Source organism: Myodes glareolus, chromosome 11 (genome assembly GCF_982192425.1).
Source record: "Myodes glareolus chromosome 11, mMyoGla1.1, whole genome shotgun sequence".
NCBI classification, from domain to species: domain Eukaryota; kingdom Metazoa; phylum Chordata; class Mammalia; order Rodentia; family Cricetidae; genus Myodes; species Myodes glareolus.
Window position 1 is genome coordinate 75506133 of NC_142036.1, and position 19572 is coordinate 75525704.

A 19572-nucleotide genomic window follows, 5' to 3' on the forward strand; every position below is an offset into this window, starting at 1 on the left:
GAAAGAGTTTTTGCCAGTTTCTTTCACTGTAGAATTATTGTTTTTTTTCCATTTTTAATCAGTTATTATTTTATGGTGTGTGTGCAGGGGTCTAGCATACTTTTTAAGTCTTCTTTCTTGTCATCATGGACACATTAAATTTATCACTCATCAGTAGCTCTTGTTTGCAAAAATTATTACTGTCATATTTGTCTAAGGTTGATTTCCCATTTTCAATGTACATTTATTTTTTAAAAATTTACTGCTCTAAACATACTCTTTCTCCCATTTGTTTATTTTAAAAAATTACATCAGGAAGAATACATAGCTTTTTTTTATTTGAATTTTCTATCTTGATTTGTCTCTATGGATATACATACATTTGTGAACATGCATAAGGATGATCATGGAGCCCAAAAGAGGACGTTAGATCAAACCTTGGAGCTAGAGTTACAGGAGTTGGTGAGCTACCCAAATGGATGCTGCAGGGAGTCAAACGCTGGTCCACTTCAAGAACTGCAGAAGTTTTTCTGCTCTGAGCTGTCTCTCAAGCTCCTTATAGGTACCTTATAATGGTGAGTTATTGTTCAGTAATTTAAATACTTTTCTAAAATTTTCCCATACTGAGATTTGCCTCATATGTTCTTATGAAAATGTTCCATATTTAAAATTTTATTCCCTTTTCAGCTTTAAGAAACCGCATAATCATCTAGAAATTTCTCTACTACAAGTACCAAAGTGTCTGGATCCTTTTACTAAAGAACAGTGCTTTGAAATTAAGGTTTGTTCCCTGGTTTTGTTGATCGCTCTATTGGAAAGTCATTACTTCTCCAATATGTCAAGAGTATTGAAAATGTGTCCAAAGCCTGCAAGTCTACACATTTCTATTTCATGGAGAATATAAAAATATTAGTAATTGGAGATGCTTTAATTCAGGAAGGTTGGTTCAGATATACGCTTGCACTCAGGTAAGTTAATCACTACTAATAATTACTATCATTTCAATCTTATTAAGGGTATATCGTTTATTTATTACTTCTGAAGAAAACCTCATAAAAGTTACTCTTTCCAAAAAAAGAATAAAGATAAAACTCTTATCTTACTTTTTATTATTTAATGAGAAAAGTTTTGTTTATATACAGAATTATTGAAGAAAAAACGTCCAAGAGAGAACAAATTAGCAGATTAATAAGCACAGCTACAGATGTCAAGAGATTCATAAATGTTGAGAGGCTTATGCACAGAGTGGGAAGGAAGTAATTTTAATGGAAAAAAGAGTGTTCATCAAGTGTTGGGTTGGAGCTAAGTGCTATACCCACTTAAAAATGTAATTCTCATAACCAAGCTTTTCTTTACACGTCATTGTTCTCTCCTTTTGTAAAAAGAATCAAGATGCAGAGAAATTAAGCAAAGCTATCAAAACTTAAACAGCTTGGCAGATTGGCAGTGTGAATGAAAGAATCTCATCTGGAGCTATAGCTTCTAGTCATGGCGGTTCAGGGCATGGGTTGAACAATATGCTGGTAAGCTGATAAAGAAGAAAATATTCATGATTTCTTTTCTTTTTATTAGTTATCATATATATTTATTCATAAATCGCAATGGTTTCCAAGGTTGTGGGCAAATGTAGTATTTTTTCTGACTTCCTGGTGACATTCTATATAAAATTAGCTTGAGTCATATTAAAATTCTTCCTAAATCTACAGAGCAGTTGTATATTTGAAAAAAAAACACATTTTAAGTGAAGTGTACAAATCTAAACTTTGGCTCTAAGAAATCATAGTGTTTGGGTGATACTCTGTGTCAAGGTGCTCAAGTGATTTATCAATTCTGTAAATATTTAGTGGCAATGAACTTTAGTGTCTTGTAAATCCACACTGTGAGATGTATTGCCAAACAATTCAGTACTCTAAACTACTCCCTGAAACTTCTGAATATAATATTACAACTTTATTGAAAACATAAATATAAAACACTAAATATCATTTATGTTGATCAGTACATCTTAGCTAATAAATAATTATTGCATTATAATAGAGTTGAGAATAGTATATCACTCAAAGTGCTTTTAATTTAAAGAGGAAGTAATCATGAAATCATGCTGATAATTCTTTATTTTAATATCATGGTTTAAAGACATTTGTAAACACATAAATATGTAGTATGGTTAACTAATTCCATATCTAGGAAGGTTCATAAATATTTTAACAGAAACTACAAAGTTATAATCTACTGTATAGCAAGTATTTATTTTTAACTCAAGATAAAAGGGATCAGGCAAGGGAAGCAGGTAGGCTAGGTGTAGATCTTCACCTCTCCCTCTGATTCTCCATATCAGGTCCCCAGGTTTGCTCCCTAGCTCTGTAACAGAACACCTATTGCAGCCTCCCTTCTCCTCTACTACCATCTTCAATGGATCACAAATATTTTCCCCTCCTAATTTCTTTTCTTCAATTCCTTGCTTTATGTCTGACCACAACTTCAGCGGGCACTGGTTGGGAACCCACAGGTCACTCCAGTCAGGAAATCAGGGAGATTTTCACATCTTCCTCCTTCCCTTCAAGGCCAATCCTCCAGTCACATTACAGGCTCTGTAGCAGTTCTTCTGTTGTAGCCTACCCTCATTCTACATACCTAATCCTAAGAAACTTGTTGATATTCATGGAATGCCCTGTTTTCTTCTTTCCTGTAGAGCCTCTCACCTCTCACTCACTTGGCCCAACCCTCTTACTAATACACAGAAAGATATTTTACCAGGATCTCCAAGTGGCAACACCTGCCAGAATCCCAGAAAAAAATCCTACCTGAAAAGCCATGACCCCAAAAAGACAAGACCTGTTTTCCGAGTCCTAAATGCCTACATGGCAGCATAGCAATACAAGAGAACAGTGACCTTACCACAGCATGCCTCCAGTATCACAAAATAGCCAAAGGACAAGAAAGCAGAACTCGAGACCTTGTTTGGAGGTTCTAGCAAGGGAGCATAGCTACTCGTATACCCTTGAATGAAGACCAGTCCTCTTTTTGGGGAAGGTCATCCTCTTCGACAGGGAACTTATCAAAGAGAGGGAGGAGGCAATATATGAGCAAGAGAGGTCAAGATCATACCAGAGAAATCCACAAGAGCACTGCTTTCCCCTTTTCCTTCCATCCTTGTTCTTGTGGCCTGAGAGCAACTGACAACTTTTGCCTAGGGCCACTCTGATAGAGTCTGAAAGCTCTCTTGCTTTACAGGAAGTCCCAAATGCTCTTCAGAGTGTGGACTGTTGGACTTCCTCTGCTAATCTCACTTCTCAACTAATCCAGTTACGTGACCACCTATTAAAGGCTATTAGGGCGGTGGCCAGTCTCTTAATTCATGGAAGGGCTTTGGCCATTTGACTGTGGTTGAATCTGCTTTCCCTTCCAGGATTAGAATGTTCTCTATGGAGGGAAGCTACTTTCACTAGTTTGACCCTGGAGCTGAGCACCGGGACCGAGATGAAGTTGTTGCCTCTCACCCCACGACTTTTGGCCACTTTCTTCTTTGCTTCCCCCTTTCACTGACTCTACCTGGAGCCCATCATGAATGGTGCCCCTTCCCCGGAGAATGGGGCCTTTCCTTCTCCATCAATGCTGCCATCATCCCCTCCCCGAAGTTGGTAAGAGTTCTGTGAGTCCCATGTGAGGGCTGCTGCCCTGGATCTTGCCCATCGGTTTCCCCTCTACTTGGCTCCCACCCACAATATGAAGAGCCTGGAGCAGAAGTTGCCTTTTCTGGCAGTTTTACTGAGCTGTTCTTGGAGCACTTCGAAGGTAAGGTAGCCTGGGCCTTGGATTCACTCTGCCCAATTGTCTTGGCTTCATTGAGCCCTGGTGTGTAGATTGCACCACCACATGACTTGTCCCTTAACAGCTGCAGGGTGGGCGGACCTCTGTGTTGGGCCCATCTCTACCTTCTGGGGACCTAGCTGGCTCCCTTTCTTCCTCAGTCTCTTTCTCCTCTACAGTGTCCTCAAAGTTGAAATGGTTCTGTGGTTCAGCGGGTCGCTCAGTCAGAGAATCGGTATTGAGCATCCTATAGTGGCAAGAGGCTTTTGACACTTCCTCCCCAGTTGGACTTCTGGAGACCACACCAGGCCTCCAGTTCTAGGTGGAAACAGTAATTCCAACTCCTCTGGTTCTGGGACAGTTGGTAGGGGATTGTCTAGCGTTGGCACATTTCCTGGGGATAGATGGACTCACCACTTTGAGAGGCTGAGACCGAGTAATGGTGGAGGAGCCTTGAAAGACAGAGCAGGAATGGTACAGAGAGAAGAGCTATTCAGTTTTCTGGGGGCTGAAGAAGCTGCCCCTGACCCAGCAGGAGTAGGTCATGGAGGAGGAGCAGCTGGGTTGACCTCAGGGGGAGAAGTGGAGCCTCAGAGGCAGAATTGTCACCTACTGTTCCAAAGCGAAGGAGGAGGAGGAAAAGGAGTAGGAGGAAGTCCTTTGGAGTTCTTTGTACCACCCTAGGCATCCTGACCCTGACTCAGCATTCCCTGTATTACTATCACTGATATCACCTGATAGCACAATCAGGGCCCTAGAGATGCCTGACAAGGAGAACGTGTTTGTGGCTAAGGTAGAAGGCTTTTCAGAGTGCACTCTGGAGACAACTGATGCATTTCATGTGAAGACCTGGGTGTTTAGCATCCAGGAGTGTCTAAGCACAGGACTCTACCTTGCTGTCAGGCCCTGTTCCATGACCCTTCCCCTGACCTCTGGGACCTCCTTCTTAAAAAAGAATAAAACAGACAGCCTGGAGTTGCCCTGCCTGAATCATTCAGAGAGTCTGCCCAGCCAGGATCTGCTGCTGGTATCCAGTGAGAGTAATGACTACCTGTCACAGGGGGTCTGATGGATGCCTTTCCAACTGGCCATCGGCATCCTTCTTCCCTAGTTCTGCCTCCATTTCTGTTTCCCACTTAATAGAACTGCTTCCTCTGGAATTGTACCCTTACATTCTCATGGAGGAGGGGTCCTCAGCGGGGACTTTTCAACCCCTCATGAAAGAAAAGATGAATATCCAAATTAAAAAAAAATCAGAAATGGAAAGGGGAACATAACAATAGACAATGAATAAATTGGGAAGATCATATGGTCATACTTTCAAAATTTGTACTCCATAAAGTTGATACATTTAAAAGAAATAGATAATTTTCTAAATAGGCACACCATATACCAAACTTAAATCAAGATCTGATAAGCAATTAACACTATTCCATAACCCCTAGTGAAGTATAAACTGTCATTAAGTCTTCTAACCAATGAAATCTAGTGCCATAGAATTTTAATAAAAACTGTACTTTAATAAAGGTAGAGTTAATGCAAATACTCCTCAATTTTCCTAGAAAATATAGACAAAAGGAACATTGTTCAATTTGTTTTACTAGAACAGTGTTACCCTGCTATCCAACCACATAAAGATCCAACAAGAAAAGAGAATCATTGACTAGTTTTGCTTATGAATGTAGATGCAAAAGTTCTCAATAAAATATTTGCAAACAAATCTCCAAATATATTCAAAAGTTCATCAACTATAATCAAGCAAGCTTCATCTCCGAAACTCAGAGATGGTTTAATATGTGCACATTGTTTAATGCAATACATTGGATGAACAAACAGAAAGAAAAAACACATGATCATCTCATTAGATGTAGAAAAGGCCTTTGGCAAAATCCTACACTCCTTCATGATTGAAGTCCTTCAAAGTTTAGGGATGCAAATGACATTGATCACCATTTTAAAAAGGCCATTTGCAGCAAACACGTAGTGAACATCATCTTAAAAAGAATGAAACTCAGAGCAATTTTACTAAAATAAAGAACAATACAAAGCTATCATCTCTCTGCACAGCAATTCAGTGTAGTACTTGAAGTATTAATTAGAGCACTAAGAAAACTAAAGCAGAACAAAGAGATACACATTGTAAAGAAAAAAAAAACATGAAAGTATCTTTATTCTCAAACAGTAAGATTGTATACTTAAGTGACCTGATAAATTTCCCCTGGGAAAATCCACACAGCTGATAAAATAAAGTAGCTGAAAACATAATTCACAAAAAGCCCATCCTCTCATATAGGAATGGCAAATAGACTGAGAAAGAATTCATGAAATTAAGATCATTCAGAATACCTTCAAATAATATAAAATATAACAGGGTAACTCAAACAAGCAAGAAAATACCTGTAAGACAAAATAATAAAGACATTGAAGAAATTAGCTGAAGACTATATCAGAATATAGAAAGATCTCTCATGGTAATTGATCAGTATGACTACTATAGTAAAAATGGCCATTCTACCTAAAGAAATCTAGAGATACAATGTAATTCTCATGAGAATTCTAACACATCTCTTCACAGATCTTGAATGGGGAATTCTGAGCTTCATGCAGAAGCAGAAAGAAAATTAGGATAGTTGAAACAGTCTTTAACACTAAAAGAACTTTGGGAATTATCACTCTTCTCAATTTCAATATATCAAAATATCAATTTCAATATACCAATATATCACTCTTCTCAATTTCAATATATTAATATATCAAGAGATATAGTCATACTTCCCACGGGGCAGGAAACCCTGACTGCTCTGGGGGATGGAGAGGGAGGAGGAGAGAGAGTGGAGGGAGTGGGAGGGTGTTGGGAGGAGGGGCAGAAATGGAAACTTTTATAAATTAATAAACTTTTATAAATTAAAAAAAATAAAAATAAAAACAGCATGACAATAGCACAAAAGGAAAACAGGTTGATAAATGGAAAAAAAACTGAGGAGCCAGACATGACTCTACACACCTCTGAATATCTCAAATTTGGTTAAAATGCTAGAAATACACTGGCAAAAAAAAGACAGTATCTTCAACAAATGCTGTTGGTCAGACTGAATGACAATTTGTCAAAGAATGAAAATAAATCCATAATCATCATCCTGCCCAAAACTTAAATTCAAGTGGATAAAAGACCTTATTGTAAAACCAGATATACTGAACTTGAAAGAAGAGAAAGTTGGGAGTATTATTGAACTGATGGGCACATAAAAAGACTTTCTGAACAGACAACTATTAATGCTGACACTAAGATACCCAATAGATATGACCTCATGAAACTAAAAATCTTCTGTAAGGCAAAGGACACCATCATTCAGACAAAAACATAGCATGAAATATACAAAAATATTTTTTTACCAACTCCAAATATGATAGAAGGCTAATATTCAAATTGTGTAAAAAAACTCAAGTAACTTGATATAAAAATCACAAATAAGCCAATTAAAAGTAGTGTTTTGACTCTAAACAGAATTTTAAATAGAGGAAAATCATTATGGCTAAGAAACATTTAAAAGAAATGTTTATTGCTCAACAATCTTAGCCATCAGGAAAATGCAACTCATAAGTACTTTGAGATTTCCTTTTACACATGTCAGAATGGCCAAGTTCAGTAACAACTTTGACAGCTCATGCTGGAGAGGATGTGGAACAATTCTCCTCTAATGCTGGTTGCAGTGCAAACTTGTACAGGCACAATGCAAACCAGTGTGATAGTTCCTCAGGAAGATAACAATCAACCTGCCTTAATATCCAGCTATGCTGTATACACAAAGGATGTTTTATCCTAGCACAAGGGTATTTGCTCAATCTATTCTTTTCATAATAGCCCAGGCTTTGAAATAACTTAGATGTCCCAGAACAGAAAAATGGATAAAGACAATATAGTATGCTACACAATGGAGTAATACACAGCTGTTTAAAAAAATCAAGAAATTAACAGTTAAAATGAATGGAGAAAATAATCCTAAATGAGGAAACTCAAACCCCAAAAGTAAAATATGGTGTGGATTTGTTTATAGTAGATATTAGCTATTAAGTCAATCATAACCAAGCTACAAACTGTAGAGCTACAGAGGTTAGGTATAGAGAAAGGTAATAGAGAGTACAGATCTCATTAGGAAAAGGAAAAAAAATAGTGTTGGATAGATGGGCAAGGTTTTGAATGGAGGATCAGAGGGAAGAGGATGAAAGTAAGGATAGGGGAGGGATCATGGGAGACACAGCTAAAATTAAGGGCCATTTGAGAAATAGTAAGGAAACTTAATCATGTAGAAGCTTCCTTATATATGAATATAATACATATATGGATAGATAGATAGATACAAATATATATATATAATTGATTTAAGTAAAATAATCAATTTATTGGGGAAACAAGTCCCAACTGGCCATCTTGTATCACCAATGATGCTCCCAGTACAGGGATGTGTTATAATTATTGAATTGTTGGCCAAAGAAGTCCCATTGGAACCCCCAAACTACCAAGGCTGTAGACTATAGATTGTTCTCCACAAATTGACAGCAAGGCCCAGTTTTTGAAGACAACACTTACACAATTTATTGAACACAGAGAAGACAAGCTGGTACTTACAAAGATCCCTCACCCTTTGTTTCATGGTTTTGTTACAGGAGTGCACTTCTCTTTTATCAAATAGATGTATAAATGTCACGCCAGCCAGAAACCCTCTAATAGACAGTGATGCAAGATAGGCTGTGCCAATGATGGCATGAAACTTGTGAGATGAACCAACAGATTTGACTTTAGGTCCACACCACAAGTTGCAGTCCATATACCGCTTGAGTGATCAAGATCCAGAGATTAGGTAGCATTAAGAACTTAGATAAAACCAAAGTCTACTTTCAAAATATGGCAATGTGGCAAAAAAAATGATTCCTGACATTCTGCTATATTCATAGATCAGTGCCTTGCTCAGCAAGCACCAAGGAAGCTTCCTTCCATATCAGTTGGAAACAAATGCAAAGACCCATCACCAGTTATTATTCAGAGAATCAGAGAACTTGGAATTCTAAGCCTTAAATGGGATATCTCTAAACAATCCCTTCCTTTAGGGCTCAGGAAACCCTGGGGGAGAGGAGGCTGAAAACCTGTAAGAGTTAGAAATTCCTAGTGATCAACATGATAAAGCTCATATGAACTCACAGATACTGAGGCTGCTGTCACACAGGTCCTACATGGGTTTGCACCAAGTCACCTGCATATATATTGTGGCTTCTAGTTTAATGTTTTAGATCCATTTCCTGTGAGTGTGTACAAGTAATTCTCTGATTTTCAGGGGCTCTTTTACTTCTTTTGGAATTTGTTGTTTAACTTCAATGTAATAGTGTTTGTTTTTATTATTTTTTAATTATTTTATTTTATTATTATCCCTGCGATGCCTATTTGTTTTGTAATGAGAGACAGAAAAGGAAGAGAGCCAGATATGGGGGTGGAGGAGGGCAAGTGGTGTGGAACTGAGAAGAGTACAAAGAGTGGAAACCATAACCAGAGTATTTTATGTAGGAAAAAACAATAATAATAATAAAGGAAAAAAATGATATTGTTTTATTTTTGTAGAAGAGCACAGTAAAGTAAAATAAATGACTTTTATGGTAAACAAATGAACTGAAGAAAATATTTGACAGTACTGTTCCTTGATACTTATGTTTCTGCATCTTCAGAGGTAATCCTGGGTATAATATTCCACATATTCCGATACACTTGAGAAATATTATGCTTTCTCACTACTTTTATAATTGAAGCAAAGTATTTTATGAAACATCTAATTGTCTTCTATCAGAAGATATTAATTAGAACATTAATTTAAACCACACTTTAATGTGATTTACAGTACGTGGTTATATAGCAACACAATCTTTTTTCTAGAGAGAAAAATTCAGTTCATAAACATTGACTAATAATTTTGAATTACAGTTAAAATGATGCTTATCCTAAAACATTTATTTTTCTATTGCTTTAATATCTTTTTATCAGCAATTCTTGGAATCAATTAAATAGTGGCAAAATAGGGAGCAATAAAATGAAGCTACGTTGTTAGAGCAGGCTACGATTTTCATAAACTGGAAAGATAAGTGGTGTTAATCTAAGTATACTACTTTTCATTACCAGAATTGCAAAAAAAAAGACTCAATTAACACAAGAATTTTAAGTTTCAGTTAGAAGAAGCAAGACGAACTTATTTTACTTCTTCAGGAGTGAAAAGGTCAGAAAACACAGTTCAGGATCCTTATACAAGTGAAATGATTATCATGGTGGTTAATGCACCTTCAGGGATCAGATTCCTATGCAGCTACTGGCATCTAGAAGAGACCTGTGATCCCTCCAAATCTAAAATCCTCAAAGAAAAATAACACTATAAATGATTATACACACATCTGTCTAGGAGGAAGATTATCAATAAGCAAAACATCATCGTGTATACTATCCATATGTTCAAGGGGAGCAAACTGAATCAAGCAGACTACTGAGACACGGATCCACACACGCTTGTGTAAAACAGCTGTAACCAACCCGGCTTCTTACCAGGAAACTTCATATCAGTTGTTTTTCCCTTTATGCACATGGTGTAACACTATTTCACAGATTTATCATTTGAGAGAGTTGTGTTTCCTATTCTTCATATGGGATTATCATGGTCTCTTTCTATTGACAAAGTCCACTTAAATTTTTATCATTAAACCTGAAGGCCTCTTTTAATTGAACTAGAACAAATACATTTGCTTCATTTCAGATTTCATGGAGGCAGTCATCCAATATGTCACTGGGAGTAGTTGCACTAGCAACAAATTAAGGGCCTGTAAGATTGATACAAACCTACTCAAAAGGCCTACCTACAGTGTTCACATCACCGTGCAACAATACCCATGTTCACCATATTTTCCATATTGTGCTAAAAAAGGAAAACATCTTCTCTTTCCAGAGGTGGGGAGGCTGCTAGCATATCTGTTCTAATTGAGATGGTTATTGTTTTTAACGTTGCTCCTGATTGCCTTCAGGATCTTAATCAAACAAGCAGTATATGGGTTGCAACCTATATATTCTACATAATAACCCTTAGTCAGATGTTCAGTTAGTAACATTTTGTTGGTTTCATCCTCTTCAGCAGGCTACCTCTTCCCTTGAATGACATTGGCCTTTACTGTATAGAAGCTGCTTAGTGTCAGGTAGTTTCATTGATCATCTGTTGGTGATGTATGCACTTGTTGTATTCTTCTACACATAACTATGAAGTTCATCCAGAATCTTTTGTTGAAGAAACAGACACTGTAGCAAAGGCAATCAGCCATGGTGCCATTGCAAACTTTTGCTCTCTCCTCTTTCAGTCAGCGTACCTCACCCCCATATTTAAGGAATATCCTATCTATCTACACACAGTAGAAGAGATATTTGGGAACAATAAAAATATAAAAACATTCTGATATCTCATCATAGAAAGTAAAATATAACTGTTATGCCTAATGTTAGCTTTTAAAATTAACTCTTAGTTTGGGGGCATTTTATGCATTTTGATGAACATTTTAGTAATTTTTTCAACTTAATATATAAATGCTCAATTTTTCAATTATATTTCAAACAACTATTTTGACCAATCTATAAGTATGAATCGACTAACTAAAAACATAACAAATGTAAGAGCCCTTCTAATCTCAGAGCACAATTAAAAAGAATACACACAGTATCATCCAAAATGGTCCCAAATCCCCTTAATTCTGGACATCATTTCTATCAATTATAACTGCATATTGACCTTTTTGTGTTAAGTAGGTTAAACATTGCCTAGAGGATTGAAATAAACATTTTGAGTGTTAGCAACTGTCATGTCAAAATGCATTACATGCAAAGTTAGAAATCTAGAAATATGAGAAATGATTAAATGGTAATCTAGAACAGTGTTCTTTGGGGAAAGAAATGTTTTGTGCTATTTTGGCTTTTCCAACACTCCAGCCACCCTGCCATTGACTGACTGCTTTTGTGCCCTTTGGTTTTAATCTTTTGCTCATGGGTGAACAGAATACATGGAACTCAGCAACAAACACTTAGATTTACTGAATATCCTTATCCTGTATAGAGATGGTGGTAAAATCATAAAACTATTATCATATTTTTTGCATCTTTGCTTGGATTTAAGCCATCACAACAACCACTCCACCACTATTATACAATTAGGATGCTGATACCTCACAGAAGGCTAACTGAGATTATGAAGAGACAACTGTTTGGCTCATTATAAAGTCAGATGTGGTCTTTGGCATTTGAGTGGACAGCAGAGACTTTGACATTCACACATGGCTCATTAAGAATGAATTTGAGTTTGGCCTTTTGCTGCACTTAAAACAAAACATCTATATAGAAAAAGAGCTCTTTGAAAATGCCGATACAATCTCTGAAACACAGATAGCAGTAATTTAAAATGAAGGCATCACACCCCAGGCATTTGCCATTAAAAGCATACTGAATGCCTTAAAATTGTGAAGAAAACAATGAAACATCCCCAACTCCTATTCATTTTATGTTTCTTGTTTCTAGTGACAAATACACAGACTTATACCATTCCTCCTAAGTATTGCCATGTTCTAAAGCTGTCACTCATGTAGTAACACCATGGGGTCATGTTCACAGCACTACATGGTAGTTAGTAGTCACATACATTTTATTTTACAGCTCAACTGATTCAATTTGTGCAAGAAGGAAAGCTGAAACGTAAAGCATTTTCCTACCTTGGATTACAAAGCAAATTACTCTTTGATGATAAGGGAGCTTGGTAATATCTATTAAAAGCACTGTGCACAATTTACAACACATGCTTCTTGATCAGTTTTGTGCTTCTTTTAACATTTGTCACTTGTATTGCTTCTGATGTTTTTCATTTTCTGTGTAAAAATAAAAAAAATGCTTTAAAGAAAATTTGAACAGCAGTTTCATTAAATTTCAAACAAGGGGATGTAGCAGTCAATTATATTGCTGTGGGAATTCTAAATATTAAAAGTAATGGTGTTTGTGCTGTCTCTACATCAAAAGTATATATCAAACCAGCTGAAAGAAATACAACTTCCAGGCTTATATGCTATGCTGAAAGTTATGAGCTCTTTAAACTCTTAGCTGTGTTTGTAGAAGCAAATGTGATGCCCAATGTGATGTACATCTTTTCCATACTCCATGGACAACATGAGGCAAGTGAAGTCCTTAGATCTTGAGTGCTGCTGAGACACAGACAACTGTTCACGCGGCCTTAAACTTCCAAGGTATTAACTAGAGGAATGAAATACAAAAAAAAAAAAAAACCATAAACAAAGTAATAGACAAAATGCATCTTTCTATGCAAATTTTTTTTCAAAGATGGAATCAGTATTTGACTCCCTTTATAGATGACAGAGGAGGATGGACATTATACCAGGGTCTTCCTAAAAGGGTGATTTATAAACATAAATCCTGAACTGGAAATCTGTAGTCTGCTTTCTTTGTACCTGCCTTCATGATTCTTCATATATAGAAGATACCTAAATAGATATTTTAGTGACTAATCATACCTTTGGAGTTTTTAAGCTAAAATAATGTGACCAAGCCTGAATGAAGTAAATATGATTCAAGGAGAAAAAAATAAAAGCAGTTATACAGCTATTATCATAAAGTAAAAATCAAGAAAATCACTCTCCAGATACATACGAAATTTAAAATCTAAGTTTCATTTTTAAATCAAAAAATAGAATTGTATTTGCCTTTACTGTTTTCAAATTAATGAACACTAAAATAAAAAAGTAAGTTTTTTTCTAAAATATAAATACATGAGATTTAGGAAGATAGTACATGTGTATTGAAACAAACTTTAAAAATTTAATTTTGAACCAATTTAATAAAATATCCTGTGTGAAATTGGCAGTGAGAACTGAACTTCTTTATACACTAGTTCTATAGAGTAAGGGAATCTATCATTAAATATGTGGTAAACAATTCACTTTGCTGTGTTTATTATGAGCAGAACACAGTTGCTTGCAGAATTCAGAGAATGTTGGGATTGACACCTAAAATTACAATTGTCCAACCTCCAGAGACTACTGAAATATGAACATCTTTAGATTTCTCTGAATGTTTTCTGACATTAGGAAGCTCTAGCAAGCATGTTTGTCCATTTGTCATTGTTACACGATATTGTTATTTACAAAATTCATGCTTTAGGAACACAAAACAAAACTATAAAGTAATATCATGATGTTTTAAATAAATTAACAATTTTGAGCTATAGCTATCCTTGGAAACATGAAGACCAATGACTACAGGCAACACACACACAAAGACAAACACACACATGAACAAATATACACATGCACATGGACTCCTCAAATTATCACTAAACTAATAATTAAAATATCATTTTAATACAAACTATGCACATGTGATTATTTAAAAATTAAATAAAACATGCTTTTCTTTTTCTCAGAAATTCATGCTTTCTGAATGTAGCTAGTGTCTTCATTTATCTTGATACTTTTCTCCAGGGAGATGTGTGCTTACGGAACACCTCCCGATCACTTCTCACTTTCCCACACTCTACATGATCTTCAACAACCCCCAAATACACAAGAAAACACTAAGGAAAAGTTCTGTATACACCTTGTTCCCAAAAGATATAGATGAAGTCAAGAAGTGATCTTTCCAAAATAATTGACATCACATAACAGTTTATAGTACCTAACTTTGTTTCTAGGAGTATTCTTTCTGCTTTCAGTCCTATTCATAATACTCATGGCTTGAGGTGAAGAAAACAGAGTGGTTGTTGAAAACAAATTCTACAGTGCTTTATATGTAGCTATTTGCCAAATCAGGGGGTCAAGTTAATTTTTAGCACAGAAGACAGAATTCGAGTTTAAAGTTCAGTACTATTTCACCAACAATACATTAAAAAAATCTCCAAAAAATTTTAGTTGAGAAGCAACACTGAAGGTTGATGCTCAGTTTTCTATTCTACATGCATTTGCCACATCTTCCTGGGGAAAAAAAATGCTTCTGATACTTCAGATTAACTTCTAGAAAAAAAAAATTGTCTCACTTCCCCAACAAGGGACTCTTGCTTATTGAATGAATACAGCAAATGAGCATAAAAAATGAATGAGTATAGTGAAGAATTTGAATGCTGAAGGAAGTTTAGTACTGGATATAGGATGTCAAGGCCCAACTCCAACAGCAGGACGAGTCTCTGTAGGATAGTGTTGTGCTGTATTTGGCTGAATTAGAGCCTGAGAGGCTTAGTTCTCCTGGTAGATCATCACACCATAGTCATTTACCTCCAGCAATGTTGTACTACCACCTCTGCTCATTCTCACAGTGAGAACTAACGTCATTTCTCATTCAATCCCTCAATAGATATCTCTATAACTCATTGTTTTTATGGTAAATAACATACTAGGCAGTAATAAAACACACAAAAACATAAAATGCATTATGGATTCTATTAAATCTCAGGGTGGTACTTTTACATTAAACCATATCTTTCAGAAAATGTTTCCTACATTAAATAGATAGAGCTCAAAACAATTTTATTTACTAATTGTACTTTCATGAATATGTAAAATAAATGAAAAAGAATAAGTTAAGTGGGGTTTTAGAGCATTAAAGTATACGTTCTGTTATTAAAATACACTACCCAAAGGAGCACAAAGAAAAAAATCTGTAAAATAAGTAATCATTTTAGTAAAGAATGAAAGCTGATATTCAAGCATTGCATCTTAGAACTCAATTAAACAATAAATTAATCGACTGTGAAATTATGTATTTTAATGCCCCCACCTAAATACATTTAAAAACACCAACCTAAGTGTTATGCATAAAAAAAATGAAATTCTAGTCTTGGGTCAAGGGAGTCCAAAAGAGATTCAAACATGTGGGCTTTTTGCCTTTGCCCATTTTGCTTTCCAGATCTTAAAGACAAGACCATGTTGGGTAACTCACAACATGTGTTGGAGGAATTAAACTACAAATGACCTGAAAGAATTCTTTCTAAGGACTAGCTCTCATAATATGTATCCAAAGGGGTAAAACAAGTTGCTAAGTAAAGCAAGTTGCTAAGGGAGAGAAGTTATCTGGCTTGAACCCATGCACTGCCATTTTTCTAAAATAAAATGATTTATAACTATGCTTTCAATACTTCTATCCAAAGATAATATAGCTCCACCATTCATTAAAGATACTTTTTTTGTAAGACATTAAAAACTATTTCAGAGATCTGAAACATCTCAAACAGCAGTGCTTAAATGCCTGTGAGTTTCCCAAGTCAATTAATATATCTACAAGGAGCAATACCAATGGCTTAGGGAGCATTACAGAAGGGGTGGGGAGATTGTCAGAACCAGAAAACCGAATGGCTACTACTATAGAAGCGGTTCCAGACATGACAGCGATGCTGCACTCCTAAAACAACAAAATATTTTCCTACACAAGAAGTGTACAAGGACCATACAAATTAAAATGGCAACAAAGCTGAGGATGATCTCACAATGTTCCATCACTAGATGCAGTGCTACAGGCAATCGGGGCTGCTGAGTGAAGAGCAACAGTATTTCATGAACAAAGTTATTGAGATGGGAACAATAAGAGAAAAAGAGGTCATGAGTTTAAAAGGCACCTGGGGGATATAGGGAAAGTTAGGGGTAAGAAGTTATGTAATTGCAGTGCTCATGTATGAAATTCTCAAAAAATAGAATGTGAAATAAAATAATTTATATTTCTATAAATTATTATATTGAATAATCCGTACAGATGTGCATAAATCAAATCTAGTTTTGTTTAAGAATTCTTGTTTGTAATATGCGAAAATGAGCTTCTTTGAGGCAACAGAATGATTGAGTTCATTTGCAATATGAGGATAAAATGAAGATTATATCCTTTGATGGGATTGGCATAAATTGCACAGTAAGTGCAGTTTTGAAGTGAATGAGTATAGTAAAAAACTGTCATGTGCCATTTAGGCAAGGATCATAGAACCAGCTGATTTCTTTGTTTTTGCAAGTTCACCCAGAAATGTTTCTTTGATACACTAAACCACTTATTGATGAGAACAGACAGTGAGCCTGGGTTCTTAATCCCAAGTGTTAAGGAAAAGATACCTAGTTTTGGATAGCTATTCACCAATTTATAGAGGCCTGATCTGCTTCACTGTTTTCTCTTCTTGGAAAGTATATGTTAATCCAGTGAATAATTCTGTCATGCATATGGAGGACCACCAGAAAGAATGTTAGCATTCACTGTCAACATAAACTTAGAAGCACCTGAGAAGTGGGTAGGGCTCTGGGAATGTCTATGGATATGTTACTTAGTGTTACCTGTCAAGTTGACAGAGTCTAGAATCAACTGAGAAGGGAGTATATAAGGAATTAACAAGATCATGTTGGTCACTGGGTGTCCGTGGAAGACTGTCCTGACTGGTAACTGAGGTGTGAAGACCCAAGGAGTACTTGCCTTTATTTCATTGGCTGGTCTCCAGATTGTGTGAAGGAAAGCTATAAGAGTAGGAAGCCAGAAGGATTCCTGAATTTATTCAGTCTCTACCATTGACCGCAGATGTGACACTTGATTTTCTGCCATGATATCTTTGTAATAATTAAAGCTAGCCTAAAACTGTAGGCCAAATAAATTCATTTCTAACTTCTTTGTCATACTATTTTTAACAGAAACAGAAATGAAGGAAGAGGAGGGAGATCATCTTTATTTTGACAAATGATGTAGAAAAACCCACTTTAATTGTCCAGATTCCTTTCCCTGGGTAAGGGATACTGGAAATAATAATAATAATAATAATAATAATAATAATAATAATAATAATAATAATATAATAATAATAATAATCTACAGAGAGACAAACTGAGCAATGGTATCCATGCATTCATCTTTCTGTCTCCTTATTGTGAATATGAACCACGCCTTCAAGATTCTGCTGACGTGAACTTCCCAATACAGTGAACTGTACCTAGAGCCATAAACAAAAGCAAACCCTACCTCCCTTCTCCTGTTGTCATGGAATTTTATCATAGCTTCAGGAAAACAAGCTGAGACAAATGCTTAAACCTAAGGGACAGAAAAATGAAAATCTTCTTACCATACCCTAGATAGAAATTTCTACTGTTATAAAGCCATTGCACTATTTTAAGGAATACTTGGTTTTTGCCTGACTTTAATTCACTATTTGCTCATTAACATATAATCTTATTTTAGTGTATTACTTATTTGAAGCCATTTACAAAAATATTTGCACCATGATTTTTAATTCCTGCTCTAATTCTAACAGTAGGAGTATCATGTGAGCCTTTTCTTGTAATTGAATCCTGAGTTCTGCCATCACCAGTGCTTTATGTGCTTGCGACTGCCCAATGCTTGCTTTTGTTTTATTTTAATATAAGTAGGAACTTATCCTATTTACTGGAAAAAAATTACTCTGCTTTTCTCATTTCTCCTTAGATGAAATATCAATCCATAATAGGTGAATACTGTGGTTTAGAGAGAAGATTAAATTTCTTCCTAGTTTACAAAATGTCTTTACCTGAAAATATTCACAGGACAGTTTCTTGTTTTCTATGTTGATAATGAAGAAAATAACCACAAACAAGTTCATTTGATCAATAATTTTAATAAATATTAAAAATGATTAGTAGCTACAAATCCCTGACACTTATCTCAAAACAAATAGGGCATTTGACCTGGATTCTATTTCTGTCTAATCATCATATCACCTTCATAGAGTTTAGCAATGTTCACGGGTTTCAATCATGTTCGTGCTATGACAAATCTACCATTATTTATCTATTATTGTTACTGACCTTAAATATATTTATCTATTTAACTTTATCTGTTGCAAGTAAGACAGTTTTCAATATAGATCTGTGTTTCCTTTTTTTAATTTTTTTATTTGTTTGTTTATAAAAATTTCCACTTCCTCCCCTCCTCCCCATACCCTCCCACTCCCTCTCTTCCCCCACCACTCCCCCTCCTCCTCCCTCTCCAGTCCAAAGAACAGTCAGGGTTTCCTGCCCTGTGGGAAGTTCAAGTTCTTCCCCCCTCCCTCCAAACCTAGGAAGGTGAGCATCCAAACAGACTAGGATCCCAAACAGCCAGTCCATGCAGATGAAACAAGACCCAGTGCCATTGTCAATGGCTTCTCAGTCAGCCCCAATGTCAGCCACATTCAGAGAATCCGGTTTGATAACATGCTCGTTCAATCCCAGTCCAGCTGGCCTTGGTGAGCTCTCATTCGATCAGTTCCCTTGTATGAGTGGGTGAACGCACCCCTCGCGGTCCTGATTTCCTTTTTCATGTTCTCCCTCCTTCTGCTCCTCATTCCGACCCTGAGGGGCTCAGTCCAGTGCTCCAATGTGATTCTCCATCTGTATCACCATCCATCGTCGGATGAAGGTTCCCTCTGGTCCTGCCTATCTTGCTCACATTTTCCCTCCTTCTGCTTCTCATTTGGATCTAGGGAGTTAAGTCCAGTGTTCCAATATGTGTCTCTGTCTCTATCTCCATCCATCGCCAGATCAAGGTTCTATGGTGATATGCAAAATATTCATCAGTATGGTTATGGGCCAAGGCAAGTTCAGACACCCTCTTCTCTGCTGCCCAGGGAACAATCTGGGGACCTTTCCTTGGGCCTGAGAACCCCTCCAGAAACAAGTCTCTTTCCAACCCTAAAATGGCTCCCTTAGTTGAGATATATACTTGCCTGCTTCCATATCCATCCTTCCTCC

General features: G+C 36.3%; 1 pseudogene; it reads left to right on the forward strand.

Moving 5' to 3' along the window:
- The first annotated feature begins 3543 nt into the window (after window positions 1-3543).
- Window positions 3544-5066, forward strand: LOC125387926 (SH2B adapter protein 1 pseudogene; annotated as a pseudogene).
- The last annotated feature ends 14506 nt before the right edge of the window (window positions 5067-19572 follow it).